Source organism: Pseudophryne corroboree, chromosome 3 (assembly GCF_028390025.1).
Source record: "Pseudophryne corroboree isolate aPseCor3 chromosome 3, aPseCor3.hap2, whole genome shotgun sequence".
Classification (NCBI taxonomy): domain Eukaryota; kingdom Metazoa; phylum Chordata; class Amphibia; order Anura; family Myobatrachidae; genus Pseudophryne; species Pseudophryne corroboree.
In genome coordinates this window covers 116,052,139-116,068,469 of record NC_086446.1, presented here as the reverse complement: position 1 = coordinate 116,068,469, position 16,331 = coordinate 116,052,139, and the positions used below count along the sequence as shown (strand labels likewise).

The window sequence follows — 16,331 nt, the reverse complement described above, 5'->3', positions numbered from 1 at the left end:
AGAAGTAGAAAAGTTCTAACAGAAACCACAAAGCTCATCTGCATCCAAATCACACTGGATACGCCCAATCTCATCTGATCTTGGAAGCTAAGCAGTGTTGGGCCTGGTTAGTACTTGTATGGGAGACCACCTGGGAATACAAGGTGCTGTAGATATTTTTATACTGCCAACACCGTTCTGTTGATGCATTCCATTTTCAAACGTATTCATTTATGAACCAGTAGTTAGAAGTAGAAAAGTTCTAACAGAAACCACAAAGCTCATCTACATCCAAATCACACTGGATACGCCCAATCTCATCTGATCTTGGAAGCTAAGCAGTGTTGGGCCTGGTTAGTACTTGTATGGGAGACCACCTGGGAATACAAGGTGCTGTAGATATTTTTATACTGCCAACACCGTTCTGTTGATGCATTCCATTTTCAAACGTATTCATTTATGAACCAGTAGTTAGAAGTAGAAAAGTTCTAATAGAAACCACAAAGCTCATCTACAGCCACACCACACTGGATACGCCCAATCTCATCTGATCTTGGAAGCAAAGCAGTGTTGGGCCTGGTTAGTACTTGGAAGGGAGACCACCTGGGAATACAAGGTGCTGTAGATATTTTTATACTGCCAACACCGTTCTGTTGATGCATTCCATTTTCAAATGTATTCATTTATGAACCAGTAGTTAGAAGTAGAAAAGTTCTAGCAGAAAACACAAAGCTCATCTACAGCCACACCACACTGGATACGCCCAATCTCATCTGATCTTGGAAGCTAAGCAGTGTTGGGCCTGGTTAGTACTTGGATGGGAGACCACCTGGGAATACAAGGTGCTGTAGATATTTTTATACTGCCAACACCGTTCTGTTGATGCATTCCATTTTCAAACGTACTCATTTATGAACCAGTAGTTAGAAGTAGAAAAGTTCTAACAGAAACCACAAAGCTCATCGACAGCCACACCACACTGGATACGCCCAATCTCATCTGATCTTGGAAGCTAAGCAGTGTTGGGCCTGGTTAGTACTTGGATGGGAGACCACCTGGGAATACAAGGTGCTGTAGATATTTTTATACTGTCAACACCGTTCTGTTGATGCATTCCATTTTCAAACGTAATTATTTATGAACCAGTAGTTAGAAGTAGAAAAGTTCTAGCAGAAACCACAAAGCTCATCTACAGCCACACCACACTGGATACGCCCAATCTCATCTGATCTTGGAAGCTAAGCAGTGTTGGGCCTGGTTAGTACTTGGATGGGAGACCACCTGGGAATACAAGGTGCTGTAGATATTTTTATACTGCCAACACCGTTCTGTTGATGCATTCCATTTTCAAACGTACTCATTTATGAACCAGTAGTTAGAAGTAGAAAAGTTCTAACAGAAACCACAAAGCTCATCGACAGCCACACCACACTGGATACGCCCAATCTCATCTGATCTTGGAAGCTAAGAAGTGTTGGGCCTGGTTAGTTCTTGGATGGGAGACCACCTGAGAATACAAGGTGCTGTAGATATTTTTATACTGCCAACACCGTTCTGTTGATGCATTCCATTTTCAAACGTACTCATTTATGAACCAGTAGTTAGAAGTAGAAAAGTTCTAACAGAAACCACAAAGCTCATCTACAGCCACACCACACTGGATACGCCCAATCTCATCTGATCTTGGAAGCTAAGCAGTGTTGGGCCTGGTTAGTACTTGAATAGGAGACCACCTGGGAATACAAGGTGCTGTAGATATTTTTATACTGCCAACACCGTTCTGTTGATGCATTCCATTTTCAAACGTATTCATTTATGAACCAGTAGTTAGAAGTAGAAAAGTTCTAACAGAAACCACACAGCTCCTCTACAGCCACACCACATTGGATACGCCCAAACTCATCTTATCTTGGAAGCTAAGCAGTGTTGGGCCTGGTTAGTACTTGGATGGGAGACCAACTGGGAATACAAGGTGCTGTAGATATTTTTATACTGCCAACACCGTTCTGTAGATGCATTCCATTTTCAAACGTATTCATTTATGAACCAGTAGTTAGAAGTAGAAAAGTTCTAACAGAAACCACAAAGCTCATCTACAGCCACACCACACTGGATACGCCCAATCTCATCTGATCTTGGAAGCTAAGCAGTGTTGGGCCTGGTTAGTACTTGGATGGGAGACCACCTGGGAATACAAGGTGCTGTAGATATTTTTATACTGCCAACACCGTTCTGTTGATGCATTCCTTTTTCAAACGTATTCATTTATGAACCAGTAGTTAGAAGTAGAACAGTTCTAACAGAAACCACAAAGCTCATCTACAGCCACACCACTCTGGATACGCCCAATCTCATCTGATCTTGGAAGCTAAGCAGTGTTGGGCCTGGTTAGTGCTTGGATGGGAGACCACCTGGGAATACAAGGTGCTGTAGATATTTTTATACTGCCAACACCGTTCTGTTGATGCATTCCATTTTCAAACGTATTCATTTATGAACCAGTAGTTAGAAGTAGAAAAGTTCTAATAGAAACCACAAAGCTCATCTACAGCCACACCACACTGGAAACGCCCAATCTAGTCTGATCTTGGAAGCTAAGCAGTGTTGGGCCTGGTTAGTGCTTGGATGGGAGACCACCTGGGAATACAAGGTGCTGTAGATATTTTTATACTGCCAACACCGTTCTGTTGATGCATTCCATTTTCAAACGTATTCATTTACGAACCAGTAGTTAGAAGTAGAAAAGTTCTAACAGAAAACACAAAGCTCATCTACAGCCACACCACACTGGATACGCCCAATCTCATCTGATCTTGGAAGCAAAGCAGTGTTGGGCCTGGTTAGTACTTGGATGGGAGACCACCTGGGAATACAAGGTGCTGTAGATATTTTATACTGCCAACACCGTTCTGTTGATCCATTCCATTTTTAAACGTATTCATTTATGAACCAGTAGTTAGAAGTAGAAAAGTTCTAACAGAAACCACAAAGCTCATCTACAGCCACACCACACTGGAAGCACCCAATCTCATCTGATCTTGGAAGCTAAGCAGTGTTGGGCCTGGTTAGTACTTGGAAGGGAGACCACCTGGGAATACAAGGTGCTGTAGATATTTTTATACTGCCAACACCGTTCTGTTGATGCATTCCATTTTCAAACGTATTCATTTATGAACCAGTAGTTAGAAGTAGAAAAGTTCTAACAGAAACCACAAAGCTCATCTACAGCCACACCACACTGGATACACCCAATCTCATCTGATCTTGGAAGCTAAGCAGTGTTGGGCCTGGTTAGTACTTGGATGGGAGACCACCTGGGAATACAAGGTGCTGTAGATATTTTTATATTGTCAACACCGTTCTGTTGATGCATTCCATTTTTAAACGTAATTATTTATGAACCAGTAGTTAGAAGTAGAAAAGTTCTAGCAGAAACCACAAAGCTCATCTACAGCCACACCACACTGGATATGCCCAATCTCATCTGATCTTGGAAGCTAAGCAGTGTTGGGCCTGGTTAGTACTTGGATGGGAGACCACCTGGGAATACAAGGTGCTGTAGATATTTTATACTGCCAACACTGTTCTGTTGATCCATTCCATTTTCAAACGTATTCATTTATGAACCAGTAGTTAGAAGTAGAAAAGTTCTAACAGAAACCACAAAGCTCATCTACAGCCACACCACACTGGAAGCGCCCAATCTCATCTGATCTTGGAAGCTAAGCAGTGTTGGGCCTGGTTAGTACTTGGAAGGGAGACCACCTGGGAATACAAGGTGCTGTAGATATTTTTATACTGCCAATACCGTTCTGTTGATGCATTCCATTTTCAAACCTATTCATTTATGAACCAGTAGTTAGAAGTAGAAAAGTTCTAACAGAAACCACAAAGCTCATCTACAGCCACACCACACTGGATACGCCCAATCTCATCTGATCTTGGAAGCTAAGCAGTGTTGGGCCTGGTTAGTACTTGGATGGGAGACCACCTGGGAATACAAGGTGCTGTAGATATTTTTATACTGCCAACACGTTCTGTTGATGCATTCCATTTTCAAACGTATTCATTTATGAACCAGTAGTTAGAAGTAGAAAAGTTCTAACAGAAACCACACAGCTCATCTACAGCCACACCACATTGGATACGCCCAAACTCATCTTATCTTGGAAGCTAAGCAGTGTTGGGCCTGGTTAGTACTTGGATGGGAGACCAACTGGGAATACAAGGTGCTGTAGATATTTTTATACTGCCAACACCGTTCTGTAGATGCATTCCATTTTCAAACGTATTCATTTATGAACCAGTAGTTAGAAGTAGAACAGTTCTAACAGAAACCACAAAGCTCATCTACAGCAACACCACACTGGATACGCCCAATCTCATCTGATCTTGGAAGCTAAGCAGTGTTGGGTCTGGTTAGTGCTTGGATGGGAGACCACCTGGGAATACAAGGTGCTGTAGATATTTTTATACTGCCAACACCGTTCTGTTGATGCATTCCTTTTTCAAACATATTCATTTATGAACCAGTAGTTAGAAGTAGAAAAGTTCTAATAGAAAATACTAAGCTCATCTACAGCCACACCACACTGGATACGCCCAATCTCATCTGATCTTGGAAGCTAAGCAGTGTTGGGCCTGGTTAGTGCTTGGATGGGAGACCACCTGGGAATACAAGGTGCTGTAGATATTTTTATACTGCCAACACCGTTCTGTTGATGCATTCCATTTTCAAACGTATTCATTTATGAACCAGTAGTTAGAAGTAGAAAAGTTCAAACAGAAACCACAAAGCTCATCTACAGCCACACCACACTGGATGCGCCCAATCTCATCTGATCTTGGAAGCTAAGCAGTGTTGGGCCTGGTTAGTACTTGGATGGGAGACCACCTGGGAATACAAGGTGCTGTAGATATTTTTATACTGCCAACACCGTTCTGTTGATGCATTCCATTTTCAAACGTATTCATTTATGAACCAGTAGTTAGAAGTAGAAAAGTTCTAACAGAAAACACAAAGCTCATCTACAGCCACACCACAATGGATACGCCCAATCTCATCTGATCGTGGAAGCTAAGCAGTGTTGGGCCTGGTAAGTACTTGGATGGGAGACCACCTGGGAATACAAGGTGCTGTAGATATTTTTATACTGCCAACACCGTTCTGTTGATGCATTCCATTTTCAAACGTTTTCATTTATAAACCAGTAGTTAGTAGTAGACAAGTTCTAACAGAAACCACAAAGCTTATCTACAGCCACGCCACACTGTATACGCCCAATCTCATCTGATCTTGGAAGTTAAGCAGTGTTGGGCCTGGTTAGTACTTGGATGAGAGACCACCTGGAAATACAAGGTGCTGTAGATATTTTTATACTGCCAACACCGTTCTGTTGATGCATTCCATTTTCAAATGTTTTCATTTATGAACCAGTAGTTAGAAGTAGAAAAGTTCTAACAGAAACCACAAAGCTCATCTACAGCCACACCACACTGGATATGCCCAATCTCATCTGATCTTGGAAGCTAAGCAGTGTTGGGCCTGGTTAGTACTTGGATGGGAGACCACCTGGGAATACTAGGTGCTGTAGATATTTTTATACTGCCAACACCGTTCTGCTGATGCATTCCATTTTCAAACGTATTCATTTATGAACCAGTAGTTAGAAGTAGAAAAGTTCTAACAGAAACCACAAAGGTCATCTACAGCCACACCACACTGGGTACGCCCAATCTCATCTGATATTGGAAGCTAAGCAGTGTTGGGCCTGGTTAGTATTTGGATGGGAGACCACCTGGGAATACAAGGTGCTGTAGATATTTTTATACTGCCAACACCGTTCTGTTGATGCATTCAATTTTCAAATGTATTCATTTATGAACCAGTAGTTAGAAGTAGAAAAGTTGAAACAGAAACCAGCAAGCTCATCTACAGCCACATCACACTGGATATGCCAAATCTCATCTGATCTTGGAAGCTAAGCAGTGTTGGGCCTGGTCAGTACTTGGATGGGAGACCACCTGGGAATACAAGGTGCTGTAGATATTTTTATACTACCAACACCGTTCTGTTGATGCATTCCATTTTCAAACGTATTCATTTATGAACCAGTAGTTAGAAGTAGAATAGTACTAACAGAAACCATAAAGCTCTTCTACAGCCACACCACACTGGATATGCCCAATCTCATCTGATCTTGGAAGCTAAGCAGTGTTGGGCCTGGTTAGTACTTGGATGGGAGACCACCTGGGAATACAAGGTGCTGTAGATATTTTTATACTGCCAACACCGTTCTGTTGATGCATTCCATTTTCAAACGTATTCATTAATGAACCAGTAGTTAGAAGTAGAAAAGTTCTAACAGAAACTACAAAGCTCATCTACAGCCACACCACACTGGATACGCCCAATTTCATCTGATCTTGGAAGCTAAGCAGTGTTGGGCCTGGTTAGTACTTGGATGGGAGACCACCTGGGAATACAAGGTGCTGTAGATATTTTTATACTGCCAACACCGTTCTGTTGATGCATTCAATTTTCAAATGTATTCATTTATGAACCAGTAGTTAGAAGTAGAAAAGTTCAAACAGAAACCACAAAGCTCATCTACAGCCACACCACACTGGATACGCCCAATCTCATCTGATCTTGGAAGCTAAGCAGTGTTGGGCTTGGTTAGTACTTGTATGGGAGAACACCTGGGAATACAAGGTGCTGTAGATATTTTTATACTGCCAACACCGTTCTGTTGATGCATTCCATTTTCAAACGTATTCATTTATGAACCAGTAGTTAGAAGTAGAAAAGTTCTAACAGAAACCACAAAGTTCATCTACAGCCACACCACACTGGATACGCCCAATCTCATCTGATCTTGGAAGCTAAGCAGTGTTGGGCCTGGTTAGTACTTGGATGGAAGACCACCTGGGAATACAAGGTGCTGTAGATATTTTTATACTGCCAACACCGTTCTGTTGATGCATTCAATTTTCAAATGTATTCATTTATGAACCAGTAGTTAGAAGTAGAAAAGTTCAAACAGAAACCATCAAGCTCATCTACAGCCACATCACACTGGATACGCCCAATCTCATCTAATCTAAGAAGCTAAGCAGTGTTGGGCCTGGTTAGTACTTGGATGGGAGACCACCTGGGAATACAAGGTGCTGTAGATATTTTTATACTACCAACACCGTTCTGTTGATGCATTCCATTTTCAAACGTATTCATTTATGAACCAGTAGTTAGAAGTAGAAAAGTTCTAACAGAAACCATAAAGCTCATCTACAGCCACACCACACTGGATACGCCCAATCTCATCTGATCTTGGAAGCTAAGCAGTGTTGGGCCTGGTTAGTACTTGGATGGGAGACCACCTGGGAATACAAGGTGCTGTAGATATTTTTATACTACCAACACCGTTCTGTTGATGCATTCCATTTTCAAACGTATTCATTTATGGACCAGTAGTTAGAAGTAGAAAAGTTCTAACAGAAACCACAAAGCTCATCTACAGCCACACCACACTGGATACGCCCAATCTCATCTGATCTTGGAAGCTAAGCAGTGTTTGGCCTGGTTAGTACTTGGATGGGAGACCACCTGGGAATACAAGGTGCTGTAGATATTTTTATACTGCCAACACCGTTCTGTTGATGCATTCCATTTTCAAACGTATTCATTTATGAACCAGTAGTTAGAAGTAGAAAAGTTCTAACAGAAACCAAAAAGCTCATCTACAGCCACTCCACACTGGATACGCCCAATCTCATCTGATCTTGGAAGCTAAGCAGTGTTGTGCCTGGTTAGTACTTGGATCGGAGACCACCTGGGAATACAAGGTGCTGTAGATATTTTAATACTGCCAACACCGTTCAGTTGATGCATTCCATTTTCAAACGTACTTATTTATGAACCAGTAGTTAGAAGTAGAAAAGTTCTAGCAGAAACCACAAAGCTCATCTACAGCCACACCACACTGGATACGCCCAATCTCATCTGATCTTGGAAGCTAAGCAGTGTTGGGCCTGGTTAGTACTTGGATGGGAGACCACCTGGGAATACAAGGTGCTGTAGATATTTTTATACTGCCAACACCGTTCTGTTGATGCATTCCATTTTCAAATGTACTCATTTATGAACCAGTAGTTAGAAGTAGAAAAGTTCTAACAGAAACCACAAAGCTCATCTACAGCAACACCACACTGGATACGCCCAATCTCATCTTATCTTGGAAGCTAAGCAGTGTTGGGCCTGGTTAGTACTTGGATAGGAGACCACCTGGGAATACAAGGTGCTGTAGATATTTTTATACTGCCCACACCGTTCTGTTGATGCATTCCATTTTCAAATGTATTCATTTATGAACCAGTAGTTAGAAGTAGAAAAGTTCTAACAGAAATCACAAAGCTCATCTACAGCCACACCACACTGGATACGCCCAATCTCATCTGATCATGGAAGCTAAGCAGTGTTGGGCCTGGTTAGTACTTGGATGTGAGACCACCTGGGAATACAAGGTGCTGTAGATATTTTTATACTGCCAACACCGTTCTGTTGATGCATTCCATTTTCAAAAGTGTTCATTTATGAACCAGTAGTTAGAAGTAGAAAAGTTCTAACAGAAACCACAAAGCTCATCTACATCCAAACCACACTGGATACGCCCAATCTCATCTGATCTTGGAAGCTAAGCAGTGTTGGGCCTCGTTAGTACTTGGATGGGAGACCACCTGGGAATACAAGGTGCTGTAGATATTTTTATACTGCCAACACCGTTCTGTTGATGCATTCCATTTTCAAACGTATTCATTTATGAACCAGTAGTTAGAAGTAGAAAAGTTCTAATAGAAACCGCAAAGCTCATCTACAGCCACACCACACTGGATATGCCCAATCTCATCAGATCTTGGAAGTTAAGCAGTGTTGGGCCTGGTTCGTACTTGGATGGGAGACCACCTGGGAATACAAGGTGCTGTAGATATGTTTATACTGCCAACACCGTTCTGTTGATGCATTCCATTTTCAAATGTATTCATTTATGAACCAGTAGTTAGAAGTAGAAAAGTTCTAATAGAAACCACAAAGCTCATCTACAGCCACACGACACTGGATACGCCCAATCTCGTCTGATCTTGGAAGCTAAGCAGTGTTGGGCCTGGTTAGTGCTTGGATGGGAGACCACCTGGGAATACAAGGTGCTGTAGATATTTTTATACTGCCAACACCGTTCTGTTGATGCATTCCATTTTCAAACGTATTCATTTATGAACCAGTAGTTAGAAGTAGAAAAGTTCTAACAGAAAACACAAAGCTTATCTACAGCCACACCACACTGGATACGCCCAATCTCATCTGATCTTGGAAGCTAAGCAGTGTTGGGCCTGTTTAGTACTTGGATGGGAGACCACCTGGGAATATAAGGTGCTGTAGATATTTTAATACTGCCAACACCGTTCTGTTGATCCATTCCATTTTCAAACGTATTCATTTATGAACCAGTAGTTAGAAGTAGAAAAGTTCTTACAGAAACCACAAAGCTCATCTACAGCCACACCATACTGGGTACGCCCAATCTCATCTGATCTTGCAAGCTAAGCAGTGTTGGGCCTGGTTAGTACTTGGATGGGAGACTACCTGAGAATACAAGGTGCTGTAGATATTTTTATACTGCCAACACCGTTCTGTTGATGCATTCCATTTTCAAACGTACTTATTTATGAACCAGTAGTTAGAAGTAGAAAAGTTCTAGCAGAAACCACAAAGCTCATCTACATCCAAACCACACTGGGTACGCCCAATCTCATCTGATATTGGAAGCTAAGCAGTGTTGGGCCTGGTTAGTACTAGGATGGGAGACCACCTGGGAATACAAGGTGCTGTAGATATTTTTATACTGCCAACACCGTTCTGTTGATGCATTCCATTTTCAAACGTATGCATTTATGAACCAGTAGTTAGAAGTAGAAAAGTTCTAACAGAAACCATAAAACTCATATACAGCCACACCACACTGGATACGCCCAATCTCATCTGATCTTGGAAGCTAAGCAGTGTTGGGCCTGGTTAGTACTTGGATGGGAGACCACCTGGGAATACAAGGTGCTGTAGATAATTTTATACTGCCAACACCGTTCTGTTGATGCATTCCATTTTCAAACGTATTCATTTATGAACCAGTAATTAGAAGTAGAAAAGTTTTAACAGAAACTACTAAGCTCATCTACATCCAAAACCACACTGGATACGCCCAATCTCATCTGATCTTGGAAGCTAAGCAGTGTTGGGCCTGGTTAGTACTTGGATGGGAGACCACCTGGGAATACAAGGTGCTGTAGATATTTTTATACTGCCAACACCGTTCTGTTGATGCATTCCATTTTCAAACGTATTCATTTATGAACCAGTAGTTAGAAGTAGAAAAGTTCTAACAGAAACCACAAAGCTCATCTACAGCCACACCACACTGAATACGCCCAATCTCATCTGATCTTGGAAGCAAAGCAGTGTTGGGCCTTGTTAGTACTTGGATGGGAGACCACCTGGGAATACAAGGTGCTGTAGATATTTTTATACTGCCAACACCGTTCTGTTGATGCATTCCATTTTCAAACGTATTTATTTATGAACCAGTAGTTAGAAGTAGAAAAGTTCTAACAGAAACCATAAAGCTCATCTACAACCACACCACACTGGATACGCCCAATCTATTCTGATCTTGGAAGCTAAGCAGTGTTGGGCCTGGTTAGTACTTTGATGGGAGACCACCTGGGAATACAAGGTGCTGTAGATAATTTTATACTGCCAACACCGTTCTGTTGATGCATTCCATTTTCAAACATATTCATTTATGAACCAGTAGTTAGAAGTAGAAAAGTTCTAACAGAAACCACAAAGTTCATCTACAGCCACACCACACTGGATACTTCCAATCTCATCTGATCTTGGAAGCTAAGCAGTGTTGGGCCTGGTTAGTACTTGGATGGGAGACCACCTGGGAATACAAGGTGCTGTAGATAATTTTATACTGCCAACACCGTTCTGTTGATGCATTCCATTTTCAAACGTATTCATTTATGAACCAGTAGTTAGAAGTAGAAAAGTTTTAACAGACATTACAAAGCTCATCTACATCCAAAACCACACTGGATACGCCCAATCTCATCTGATCTTGGAAGCTAAGCAGTGTTGTGCCTGGTTAGGACTTGGATGGGAGACCACCTGGGAATACAAGGTGCTGTAGATATTTTTTACTGCCAACACCGTTCTGTTGATGCATTCCATTTTCAAACGTATTCATTTATGAACCAGTAGTTAGAAGTAGAAAAGTTCTAACAGAAACCACAAAGCTCATCTACAGCCACACCACACTGGATACGCCCAATCTCATCTGATCTTGGAAGCTAAGCAGTGTTGGGCCTGGTTAGTACTTGGATGGGAGACCACCTGGGAATACAAGGTGCTGTAGATATTTTTATACTGCCAACACCGTTCTGTTGATGCATTCCATTTTCAAACGTATTTATTTATGAACCAGTAGTTAGAAGTAGAAAAGTTCTAACAGAAACCATAAAGCTCATCTACAACCACACCACACTGGATACGCCCAATCTATTCTGATCTTGGAAGCTAAGCAGTGTTGGGCCTGGTTAGTACTTTGATGGGAGACCACCTGGGAATACAAGGTGCTGTAGATAATTTTATACTGCCAACACCGTTCTGTTGATGCATTCCATTTTCAAACATATTCATTTATGAACCAGTAGTTAGAAGTAGAAAAGTTCTAACAGAAACCACAAAGCTCATCTACAGCCACACCACACTGGATATGCCCAATCTCATCTGATCTTGGAAGCTAAGCAGTGTTGGGCCTGGTTAGTACTTGGATGGGAGACCACCTGGGAATACAAGGTGCTGTAGATATTTTTATACTGCCAACACAGTTCTGTTGATGCATTCCATTTTCAAACGTATTCATTTATGAACCAGTAGTTAGAAGTAGAAAAGTTCTAACAGAAACCAAAAAGCTCATCTACAGCCACTCCACACTGGATACGCCCAATCTCATCTGATCTTGGAAGCTAAGCAGTGTTGTGCCTGGTTAGTACTTGGATCGGAGACCACCTGGGAATACAAGGTGCTGTAGATATTTTAATACTGCCAACACCGTTCAGTTGATGCATTCCATTTTCAAACGTACTTATTTATGAACCAGTAGTTAGAAGTAGAAAAGTTCTAGCAGAAACCACAAAGCTCATCTACAGCCACACCACACTGGATACGCCCAATCTCATCTGATCTTGGAAGCTAAGCAGTGTTGGGCCTGGTTAGTACTTGGATGGGAGACCACCTGGGAATACAAGGTGCTGTAGATATTTTTATACTGCCAACACCGTTCTGTTGATGCATTCCATTTTCAAATGTACTCATTTATGAACCAGTAGTTAGAAGTAGAAAAGTTCTAACAGAAACCACAAAGCTCATCTACAGCAACACCACACTGGATACGCCCAATCTCATCTTATCTTGGAAGCTAAGCAGTGTTGGGCCTGGTTAGTACTTGGATAGGAGACCACCTGGGAATACAAGGTGCTGTAGATATTTTTATACTGCCCACACCGTTCTGTTGATGCATTCCATTTTCAAATGTATTCATTTATGAACCAGTAGTTAGAAGTAGAAAAGTTCTAACAGAAATCACAAAGCTCATCTACAGCCACACCACACTGGATACGCCCAATCTCATCTGATCATGGAAGCTAAGCAGTGTTGGGCCTGGTTAGTACTTGGATGTGAGACCACCTGGGAATACAAGGTGCTGTAGATATTTTTATACTGCCAACACCGTTCTGTTGATGCATTCCATTTTCAAAAGTGTTCATTTATGAACCAGTAGTTAGAAGTAGAAAAGTTCTAACAGAAACCACAAAGCTCATCTACATCCAAACCACACTGGATACGCCCAATCTCATCTGATCTTGGAAGCTAAGCAGTGTTGGGCCTCGTTAGTACTTGGATGGGAGACCACCTGGGAATACAAGGTGCTGTAGATATTTTTATACTGCCAACACCGTTCTGTTGATGCATTCCATTTTCAAACGTATTCATTTATGAACCAGTAGTTAGAAGTAGAAAAGTTCTAATAGAAACCGCAAAGCTCATCTACAGCCACACCACACTGGATATGCCCAATCTCATCAGATCTTGGAAGTTAAGCAGTGTTGGGCCTGGTTCGTACTTGGATGGGAGACCACCTGGGAATACAAGGTGCTGTAGATATGTTTATACTGCCAACACCGTTCTGTTGATGCATTCCATTTTCAAATGTATTCATTTATGAACCAGTAGTTAGAAGTAGAAAAGTTCTAATAGAAACCACAAAGCTCATCTACAGCCACACGACACTGGATACGCCCAATCTCGTCTGATCTTGGAAGCTAAGCAGTGTTGGGCCTGGTTAGTGCTTGGATGGGAGACCACCTGGGAATACAAGGTGCTGTAGATATTTTTATACTGCCAACACCGTTCTGTTGATGCATTCCATTTTCAAACGTATTCATTTATGAACCAGTAGTTAGAAGTAGAAAAGTTCTAACAGAAAACACAAAGCTTATCTACAGCCACACCACACTGGATACGCCCAATCTCATCTGATCTTGGAAGCTAAGCAGTGTTGGGCCTGTTTAGTACTTGGATGGGAGACCACCTGGGAATATAAGGTGCTGTAGATATTTTAATACTGCCAACACCGTTCTGTTGATCCATTCCATTTTCAAACGTATTCATTTATGAACCAGTAGTTAGAAGTAGAAAAGTTCTTACAGAAACCACAAAGCTCATCTACAGCCACACCATACTGGGTACGCCCAATCTCATCTGATCTTGCAAGCTAAGCAGTGTTGGGCCTGGTTAGTACTTGGATGGGAGACTACCTGAGAATACAAGGTGCTGTAGATATTTTTATACTGCCAACACCGTTCTGTTGATGCATTCCATTTTCAAACGTACTTATTTATGAACCAGTAGTTAGAAGTAGAAAAGTTCTAGCAGAAACCACAAAGCTCATCTACATCCAAACCACACTGGGTACGCCCAATCTCATCTGATATTGGAAGCTAAGCAGTGTTGGGCCTGGTTAGTACTAGGATGGGAGACCACCTGGGAATACAAGGTGCTGTAGATATTTTTATACTGCCAACACCGTTCTGTTGATGCATTCCATTTTCAAACGTATGCATTTATGAACCAGTAGTTAGAAGTAGAAAAGTTCTAACAGAAACCATAAAACTCATATACAGCCACACCACACTGGATACGCCCAATCTCATCTGATCTTGGAAGCTAAGCAGTGTTGGGCCTGGTTAGTACTTGGATGGGAGACCACCTGGGAATACAAGGTGCTGTAGATAATTTTATACTGCCAACACCGTTCTGTTGATGCATTCCATTTTCAAACGTATTCATTTATGAACCAGTAATTAGAAGTAGAAAAGTTTTAACAGAAACTACTAAGCTCATCTACATCCAAAACCACACTGGATACGCCCAATCTCATCTGATCTTGGAAGCTAAGCAGTGTTGGGCCTGGTTAGTACTTGGATGGGAGACCACCTGGGAATACAAGGTGCTGTAGATATTTTTATACTGCCAACACCGTTCTGTTGATGCATTCCATTTTCAAACGTATTCATTTATGAACCAGTAGTTAGAAGTAGAAAAGTTCTAACAGAAACCACAAAGCTCATCTACAGCCACACCACACTGAATACGCCCAATCTCATCTGATCTTGGAAGCAAAGCAGTGTTGGGCCTTGTTAGTACTTGGATGGGAGACCACCTGGGAATACAAGGTGCTGTAGATATTTTTATACTGCCAACACCGTTCTGTTGATGCATTCCATTTTCAAACGTATTTATTTATGAACCAGTAGTTAGAAGTAGAAAAGTTCTAACAGAAACCATAAAGCTCATCTACAACCACACCACACTGGATACGCCCAATCTATTCTGATCTTGGAAGCTAAGCAGTGTTGGGCCTGGTTAGTACTTTGATGGGAGACCACCTGGGAATACAAGGTGCTGTAGATAATTTTATACTGCCAACACCGTTCTGTTGATGCATTCCATTTTCAAACATATTCATTTATGAACCAGTAGTTAGAAGTAGAAAAGTTCTAACAGAAACCACAAAGTTCATCTACAGCCACACCACACTGGATACTTCCAATCTCATCTGATCTTGGAAGCTAAGCAGTGTTGGGCCTGGTTAGTACTTGGATGGGAGACCACCTGGGAATACAAGGTGCTGTAGATAATTTTATACTGCCAACACCGTTCTGTTGATGCATTCCATTTTCAAACGTATTCATTTATGAACCAGTAGTTAGAAGTAGAAAAGTTTTAACAGACATTACAAAGCTCATCTACATCCAAAACCACACTGGATACGCCCAATCTCATCTGATCTTGGAAGCTAAGCAGTGTTGTGCCTGGTTAGGACTTGGATGGGAGACCACCTGGGAATACAAGGTGCTGTAGATATTTTTTACTGCCAACACCGTTCTGTTGATGCATTCCATTTTCAAACGTATTCATTTATGAACCAGTAGTTAGAAGTAGAAAAGTTCTAACAGAAACCACAAAGCTCATCTACAGCCACACCACACTGGATACGCCCAATCTCATCTGATCTTGGAAGCTAAGCAGTGTTGGGCCTGGTTAGTACTTGGATGGGAGACCACCTGGGAATACAAGGTGCTGTAGATATTTTTATACTGCCAACACCGTTCTGTTGATGCATTCCATTTTCAAACGTATTTATTTATGAACCAGTAGTTAGAAGTAGAAAAGTTCTAACAGAAACCATAAAGCTCATCTACAACCACACCACACTGGATACGCCCAATCTATTCTGATCTTGGAAGCTAAGCAGTGTTGGGCCTGGTTAGTACTTTGATGGGAGACCACCTGGGAATACAAGGTGCTGTAGATAATTTTATACTGCCAACACCGTTCTGTTGATGCATTCCATTTTCAAACATATTCATTTATGAACCAGTAGTTAGAAGTAGAAAAGTTCTAACAGAAACCACAAAGCTCATCTACAGCCACACCACACTGGATATGCCCAATCTCATCTGATCTTGGAAGCTAAGCAGTGTTGGGCCTGGTTAGTACTTGGATGGGAGACCACCTGGGAATACAAGGTGCTGTAGATATTTTTATACTGCCAACACAGTTCTGTTGATGCATTCCATTTTCAAACGTATGCATTTATGAACCAGTAGTTAGAAGTAGAAAAGTTCTAACAGAAACCATAAAGCTCATATACAGCCACACCACACTGGAT

The 16,331-nt window shown here is 41.6% G+C and overlaps 40 non-coding genes and 33 pseudogenes across 40 annotated transcripts in view; all 73 read left to right on the top strand.

Annotated features, from left to right (window-relative positions):
* The first annotated feature begins 36 nt into the window (after window positions 1–36).
* On the top strand, window positions 37–155 carry LOC134890682 (5S ribosomal RNA; annotated as a pseudogene).
* Window positions 156–262: 107 nt separating this feature from the next.
* Window positions 263–381, top strand: LOC134888467 (5S ribosomal RNA; annotated as a pseudogene).
* A 107-nt stretch (window positions 382–488) lies between these two features.
* Window positions 489–607, top strand: LOC135067284 (5S ribosomal RNA). Its single transcript, XR_010253504.1, has one exon. It is a non-coding gene; the product is annotated as a 5S ribosomal RNA (ribosomal RNA).
* Window positions 608–714: 107 nt separating this feature from the next.
* LOC134898343 (5S ribosomal RNA) lies at window positions 715–833 on the top strand. The gene has a single exon (XR_010172204.1). It is a non-coding gene; the product is annotated as a 5S ribosomal RNA (ribosomal RNA).
* Window positions 834–940: 107 nt separating this feature from the next.
* On the top strand, window positions 941–1,059 carry LOC135062250 (5S ribosomal RNA). The gene has a single exon (XR_010248604.1). It is a non-coding gene; the product is annotated as a 5S ribosomal RNA (ribosomal RNA).
* A 107-nt stretch (window positions 1,060–1,166) lies between these two features.
* On the top strand, window positions 1,167–1,285 carry LOC134898332 (5S ribosomal RNA). The gene has a single exon (XR_010172203.1). It is a non-coding gene; the product is annotated as a 5S ribosomal RNA (ribosomal RNA).
* A 107-nt stretch (window positions 1,286–1,392) lies between these two features.
* On the top strand, window positions 1,393–1,511 carry LOC134891607 (5S ribosomal RNA; annotated as a pseudogene).
* Window positions 1,512–1,618: 107 nt separating this feature from the next.
* Window positions 1,619–1,737, top strand: LOC135067777 (5S ribosomal RNA). Its single transcript, XR_010253987.1, has one exon. It is a non-coding gene; the product is annotated as a 5S ribosomal RNA (ribosomal RNA).
* A 107-nt stretch (window positions 1,738–1,844) lies between these two features.
* Window positions 1,845–1,963, top strand: LOC134894742 (5S ribosomal RNA; annotated as a pseudogene).
* Window positions 1,964–2,070: 107 nt separating this feature from the next.
* On the top strand, window positions 2,071–2,189 carry LOC134898319 (5S ribosomal RNA). The gene has a single exon (XR_010172201.1). It is a non-coding gene; the product is annotated as a 5S ribosomal RNA (ribosomal RNA).
* A 107-nt stretch (window positions 2,190–2,296) lies between these two features.
* Window positions 2,297–2,415, top strand: LOC135069271 (5S ribosomal RNA). Its single transcript, XR_010255457.1, has one exon. It is a non-coding gene; the product is annotated as a 5S ribosomal RNA (ribosomal RNA).
* A 107-nt stretch (window positions 2,416–2,522) lies between these two features.
* Window positions 2,523–2,641, top strand: LOC134887859 (5S ribosomal RNA; annotated as a pseudogene).
* A 107-nt stretch (window positions 2,642–2,748) lies between these two features.
* On the top strand, window positions 2,749–2,867 carry LOC135060366 (5S ribosomal RNA). The gene has a single exon (XR_010246760.1). It is a non-coding gene; the product is annotated as a 5S ribosomal RNA (ribosomal RNA).
* A 106-nt stretch (window positions 2,868–2,973) lies between these two features.
* Window positions 2,974–3,092, top strand: LOC135059032 (5S ribosomal RNA). The gene has a single exon (XR_010245452.1). It is a non-coding gene; the product is annotated as a 5S ribosomal RNA (ribosomal RNA).
* A 107-nt stretch (window positions 3,093–3,199) lies between these two features.
* On the top strand, window positions 3,200–3,318 carry LOC134884917 (5S ribosomal RNA). Its single transcript, XR_010169048.1, has one exon. It is a non-coding gene; the product is annotated as a 5S ribosomal RNA (ribosomal RNA).
* A 107-nt stretch (window positions 3,319–3,425) lies between these two features.
* Window positions 3,426–3,544, top strand: LOC135059112 (5S ribosomal RNA). The gene has a single exon (XR_010245528.1). It is a non-coding gene; the product is annotated as a 5S ribosomal RNA (ribosomal RNA).
* Window positions 3,545–3,650: 106 nt separating this feature from the next.
* Window positions 3,651–3,769, top strand: LOC134901676 (5S ribosomal RNA). The gene has a single exon (XR_010175161.1). It is a non-coding gene; the product is annotated as a 5S ribosomal RNA (ribosomal RNA).
* Window positions 3,770–3,876: 107 nt separating this feature from the next.
* LOC134898308 (5S ribosomal RNA) lies at window positions 3,877–3,995 on the top strand. The gene has a single exon (XR_010172200.1). It is a non-coding gene; the product is annotated as a 5S ribosomal RNA (ribosomal RNA).
* Window positions 3,996–4,101: 106 nt separating this feature from the next.
* On the top strand, window positions 4,102–4,220 carry LOC134892867 (5S ribosomal RNA; annotated as a pseudogene).
* Window positions 4,221–4,327: 107 nt separating this feature from the next.
* On the top strand, window positions 4,328–4,446 carry LOC134888347 (5S ribosomal RNA; annotated as a pseudogene).
* A 107-nt stretch (window positions 4,447–4,553) lies between these two features.
* LOC135065305 (5S ribosomal RNA) lies at window positions 4,554–4,672 on the top strand. Its single transcript, XR_010251588.1, has one exon. It is a non-coding gene; the product is annotated as a 5S ribosomal RNA (ribosomal RNA).
* Window positions 4,673–4,779: 107 nt separating this feature from the next.
* On the top strand, window positions 4,780–4,898 carry LOC134901198 (5S ribosomal RNA). Its single transcript, XR_010174689.1, has one exon. It is a non-coding gene; the product is annotated as a 5S ribosomal RNA (ribosomal RNA).
* Window positions 4,899–5,005: 107 nt separating this feature from the next.
* LOC134888654 (5S ribosomal RNA) lies at window positions 5,006–5,124 on the top strand (annotated as a pseudogene).
* Window positions 5,125–5,231: 107 nt separating this feature from the next.
* On the top strand, window positions 5,232–5,350 carry LOC134889625 (5S ribosomal RNA; annotated as a pseudogene).
* A 107-nt stretch (window positions 5,351–5,457) lies between these two features.
* LOC134900988 (5S ribosomal RNA) lies at window positions 5,458–5,576 on the top strand. The gene has a single exon (XR_010174487.1). It is a non-coding gene; the product is annotated as a 5S ribosomal RNA (ribosomal RNA).
* Window positions 5,577–5,683: 107 nt separating this feature from the next.
* LOC134887966 (5S ribosomal RNA) lies at window positions 5,684–5,802 on the top strand (annotated as a pseudogene).
* A 107-nt stretch (window positions 5,803–5,909) lies between these two features.
* Window positions 5,910–6,028, top strand: LOC134889852 (5S ribosomal RNA; annotated as a pseudogene).
* Window positions 6,029–6,135: 107 nt separating this feature from the next.
* LOC135064497 (5S ribosomal RNA) lies at window positions 6,136–6,254 on the top strand. Its single transcript, XR_010250807.1, has one exon. It is a non-coding gene; the product is annotated as a 5S ribosomal RNA (ribosomal RNA).
* Window positions 6,255–6,361: 107 nt separating this feature from the next.
* LOC135061171 (5S ribosomal RNA) lies at window positions 6,362–6,480 on the top strand. Its single transcript, XR_010247561.1, has one exon. It is a non-coding gene; the product is annotated as a 5S ribosomal RNA (ribosomal RNA).
* A 107-nt stretch (window positions 6,481–6,587) lies between these two features.
* LOC134888729 (5S ribosomal RNA) lies at window positions 6,588–6,706 on the top strand (annotated as a pseudogene).
* Window positions 6,707–6,813: 107 nt separating this feature from the next.
* LOC135061414 (5S ribosomal RNA) lies at window positions 6,814–6,932 on the top strand. The gene has a single exon (XR_010247795.1). It is a non-coding gene; the product is annotated as a 5S ribosomal RNA (ribosomal RNA).
* A 107-nt stretch (window positions 6,933–7,039) lies between these two features.
* LOC134894441 (5S ribosomal RNA) lies at window positions 7,040–7,158 on the top strand (annotated as a pseudogene).
* A 107-nt stretch (window positions 7,159–7,265) lies between these two features.
* Window positions 7,266–7,384, top strand: LOC134898296 (5S ribosomal RNA). The gene has a single exon (XR_010172199.1). It is a non-coding gene; the product is annotated as a 5S ribosomal RNA (ribosomal RNA).
* A 107-nt stretch (window positions 7,385–7,491) lies between these two features.
* On the top strand, window positions 7,492–7,610 carry LOC135067112 (5S ribosomal RNA). The gene has a single exon (XR_010253337.1). It is a non-coding gene; the product is annotated as a 5S ribosomal RNA (ribosomal RNA).
* A 107-nt stretch (window positions 7,611–7,717) lies between these two features.
* On the top strand, window positions 7,718–7,836 carry LOC134893235 (5S ribosomal RNA; annotated as a pseudogene).
* A 107-nt stretch (window positions 7,837–7,943) lies between these two features.
* LOC134898285 (5S ribosomal RNA) lies at window positions 7,944–8,062 on the top strand. Its single transcript, XR_010172196.1, has one exon. It is a non-coding gene; the product is annotated as a 5S ribosomal RNA (ribosomal RNA).
* Window positions 8,063–8,169: 107 nt separating this feature from the next.
* On the top strand, window positions 8,170–8,288 carry LOC134892208 (5S ribosomal RNA; annotated as a pseudogene).
* Window positions 8,289–8,395: 107 nt separating this feature from the next.
* Window positions 8,396–8,514, top strand: LOC134890270 (5S ribosomal RNA; annotated as a pseudogene).
* A 107-nt stretch (window positions 8,515–8,621) lies between these two features.
* LOC135066871 (5S ribosomal RNA) lies at window positions 8,622–8,740 on the top strand. The gene has a single exon (XR_010253108.1). It is a non-coding gene; the product is annotated as a 5S ribosomal RNA (ribosomal RNA).
* Window positions 8,741–8,847: 107 nt separating this feature from the next.
* LOC135062917 (5S ribosomal RNA) lies at window positions 8,848–8,966 on the top strand. The gene has a single exon (XR_010249260.1). It is a non-coding gene; the product is annotated as a 5S ribosomal RNA (ribosomal RNA).
* Window positions 8,967–9,073: 107 nt separating this feature from the next.
* On the top strand, window positions 9,074–9,192 carry LOC134889449 (5S ribosomal RNA; annotated as a pseudogene).
* A 107-nt stretch (window positions 9,193–9,299) lies between these two features.
* LOC135059199 (5S ribosomal RNA) lies at window positions 9,300–9,418 on the top strand. Its single transcript, XR_010245611.1, has one exon. It is a non-coding gene; the product is annotated as a 5S ribosomal RNA (ribosomal RNA).
* A 107-nt stretch (window positions 9,419–9,525) lies between these two features.
* Window positions 9,526–9,644, top strand: LOC134892260 (5S ribosomal RNA; annotated as a pseudogene).
* Window positions 9,645–9,751: 107 nt separating this feature from the next.
* On the top strand, window positions 9,752–9,870 carry LOC134888901 (5S ribosomal RNA; annotated as a pseudogene).
* Window positions 9,871–9,977: 107 nt separating this feature from the next.
* On the top strand, window positions 9,978–10,096 carry LOC135062497 (5S ribosomal RNA). The gene has a single exon (XR_010248844.1). It is a non-coding gene; the product is annotated as a 5S ribosomal RNA (ribosomal RNA).
* A 107-nt stretch (window positions 10,097–10,203) lies between these two features.
* LOC134888932 (5S ribosomal RNA) lies at window positions 10,204–10,323 on the top strand (annotated as a pseudogene).
* A 107-nt stretch (window positions 10,324–10,430) lies between these two features.
* On the top strand, window positions 10,431–10,549 carry LOC134900838 (5S ribosomal RNA). The gene has a single exon (XR_010174341.1). It is a non-coding gene; the product is annotated as a 5S ribosomal RNA (ribosomal RNA).
* Window positions 10,550–10,656: 107 nt separating this feature from the next.
* LOC134890618 (5S ribosomal RNA) lies at window positions 10,657–10,775 on the top strand (annotated as a pseudogene).
* A 107-nt stretch (window positions 10,776–10,882) lies between these two features.
* LOC135062609 (5S ribosomal RNA) lies at window positions 10,883–11,001 on the top strand. Its single transcript, XR_010248957.1, has one exon. It is a non-coding gene; the product is annotated as a 5S ribosomal RNA (ribosomal RNA).
* A 107-nt stretch (window positions 11,002–11,108) lies between these two features.
* LOC134895237 (5S ribosomal RNA) lies at window positions 11,109–11,228 on the top strand (annotated as a pseudogene).
* Window positions 11,229–11,334: 106 nt separating this feature from the next.
* On the top strand, window positions 11,335–11,453 carry LOC134898272 (5S ribosomal RNA). Its single transcript, XR_010172195.1, has one exon. It is a non-coding gene; the product is annotated as a 5S ribosomal RNA (ribosomal RNA).
* A 107-nt stretch (window positions 11,454–11,560) lies between these two features.
* Window positions 11,561–11,679, top strand: LOC134890617 (5S ribosomal RNA; annotated as a pseudogene).
* Window positions 11,680–11,786: 107 nt separating this feature from the next.
* Window positions 11,787–11,905, top strand: LOC135059111 (5S ribosomal RNA). Its single transcript, XR_010245527.1, has one exon. It is a non-coding gene; the product is annotated as a 5S ribosomal RNA (ribosomal RNA).
* A 107-nt stretch (window positions 11,906–12,012) lies between these two features.
* LOC134893233 (5S ribosomal RNA) lies at window positions 12,013–12,131 on the top strand (annotated as a pseudogene).
* Window positions 12,132–12,238: 107 nt separating this feature from the next.
* On the top strand, window positions 12,239–12,357 carry LOC134898261 (5S ribosomal RNA). Its single transcript, XR_010172194.1, has one exon. It is a non-coding gene; the product is annotated as a 5S ribosomal RNA (ribosomal RNA).
* Window positions 12,358–12,464: 107 nt separating this feature from the next.
* LOC134892207 (5S ribosomal RNA) lies at window positions 12,465–12,583 on the top strand (annotated as a pseudogene).
* Window positions 12,584–12,690: 107 nt separating this feature from the next.
* LOC134890269 (5S ribosomal RNA) lies at window positions 12,691–12,809 on the top strand (annotated as a pseudogene).
* Window positions 12,810–12,916: 107 nt separating this feature from the next.
* On the top strand, window positions 12,917–13,035 carry LOC135066870 (5S ribosomal RNA). The gene has a single exon (XR_010253107.1). It is a non-coding gene; the product is annotated as a 5S ribosomal RNA (ribosomal RNA).
* A 107-nt stretch (window positions 13,036–13,142) lies between these two features.
* On the top strand, window positions 13,143–13,261 carry LOC135062915 (5S ribosomal RNA). Its single transcript, XR_010249259.1, has one exon. It is a non-coding gene; the product is annotated as a 5S ribosomal RNA (ribosomal RNA).
* A 107-nt stretch (window positions 13,262–13,368) lies between these two features.
* On the top strand, window positions 13,369–13,487 carry LOC134889448 (5S ribosomal RNA; annotated as a pseudogene).
* A 107-nt stretch (window positions 13,488–13,594) lies between these two features.
* Window positions 13,595–13,713, top strand: LOC135059197 (5S ribosomal RNA). Its single transcript, XR_010245609.1, has one exon. It is a non-coding gene; the product is annotated as a 5S ribosomal RNA (ribosomal RNA).
* Window positions 13,714–13,820: 107 nt separating this feature from the next.
* LOC134892259 (5S ribosomal RNA) lies at window positions 13,821–13,939 on the top strand (annotated as a pseudogene).
* Window positions 13,940–14,046: 107 nt separating this feature from the next.
* On the top strand, window positions 14,047–14,165 carry LOC134888899 (5S ribosomal RNA; annotated as a pseudogene).
* Window positions 14,166–14,272: 107 nt separating this feature from the next.
* LOC135062495 (5S ribosomal RNA) lies at window positions 14,273–14,391 on the top strand. Its single transcript, XR_010248842.1, has one exon. It is a non-coding gene; the product is annotated as a 5S ribosomal RNA (ribosomal RNA).
* A 107-nt stretch (window positions 14,392–14,498) lies between these two features.
* Window positions 14,499–14,618, top strand: LOC134888931 (5S ribosomal RNA; annotated as a pseudogene).
* Window positions 14,619–14,725: 107 nt separating this feature from the next.
* Window positions 14,726–14,844, top strand: LOC134900826 (5S ribosomal RNA). Its single transcript, XR_010174330.1, has one exon. It is a non-coding gene; the product is annotated as a 5S ribosomal RNA (ribosomal RNA).
* Window positions 14,845–14,951: 107 nt separating this feature from the next.
* On the top strand, window positions 14,952–15,070 carry LOC134890616 (5S ribosomal RNA; annotated as a pseudogene).
* A 107-nt stretch (window positions 15,071–15,177) lies between these two features.
* On the top strand, window positions 15,178–15,296 carry LOC135062608 (5S ribosomal RNA). The gene has a single exon (XR_010248956.1). It is a non-coding gene; the product is annotated as a 5S ribosomal RNA (ribosomal RNA).
* A 107-nt stretch (window positions 15,297–15,403) lies between these two features.
* Window positions 15,404–15,523, top strand: LOC134895236 (5S ribosomal RNA; annotated as a pseudogene).
* Window positions 15,524–15,629: 106 nt separating this feature from the next.
* LOC134898249 (5S ribosomal RNA) lies at window positions 15,630–15,748 on the top strand. Its single transcript, XR_010172193.1, has one exon. It is a non-coding gene; the product is annotated as a 5S ribosomal RNA (ribosomal RNA).
* A 107-nt stretch (window positions 15,749–15,855) lies between these two features.
* LOC134890615 (5S ribosomal RNA) lies at window positions 15,856–15,974 on the top strand (annotated as a pseudogene).
* Window positions 15,975–16,081: 107 nt separating this feature from the next.
* LOC135059110 (5S ribosomal RNA) lies at window positions 16,082–16,200 on the top strand. Its single transcript, XR_010245526.1, has one exon. It is a non-coding gene; the product is annotated as a 5S ribosomal RNA (ribosomal RNA).
* A 107-nt stretch (window positions 16,201–16,307) lies between these two features.
* Window positions 16,308–16,331, top strand: part of LOC135069522 (5S ribosomal RNA) — a 119-nt gene continuing 95 nt past the window's right edge. The window contains exon 1 of the ribosomal RNA XR_010255702.1: window positions 16,308–16,331. This exon is cut by the window's right edge and continues 95 nt beyond it. This is a non-coding gene — a ribosomal RNA (5S ribosomal RNA).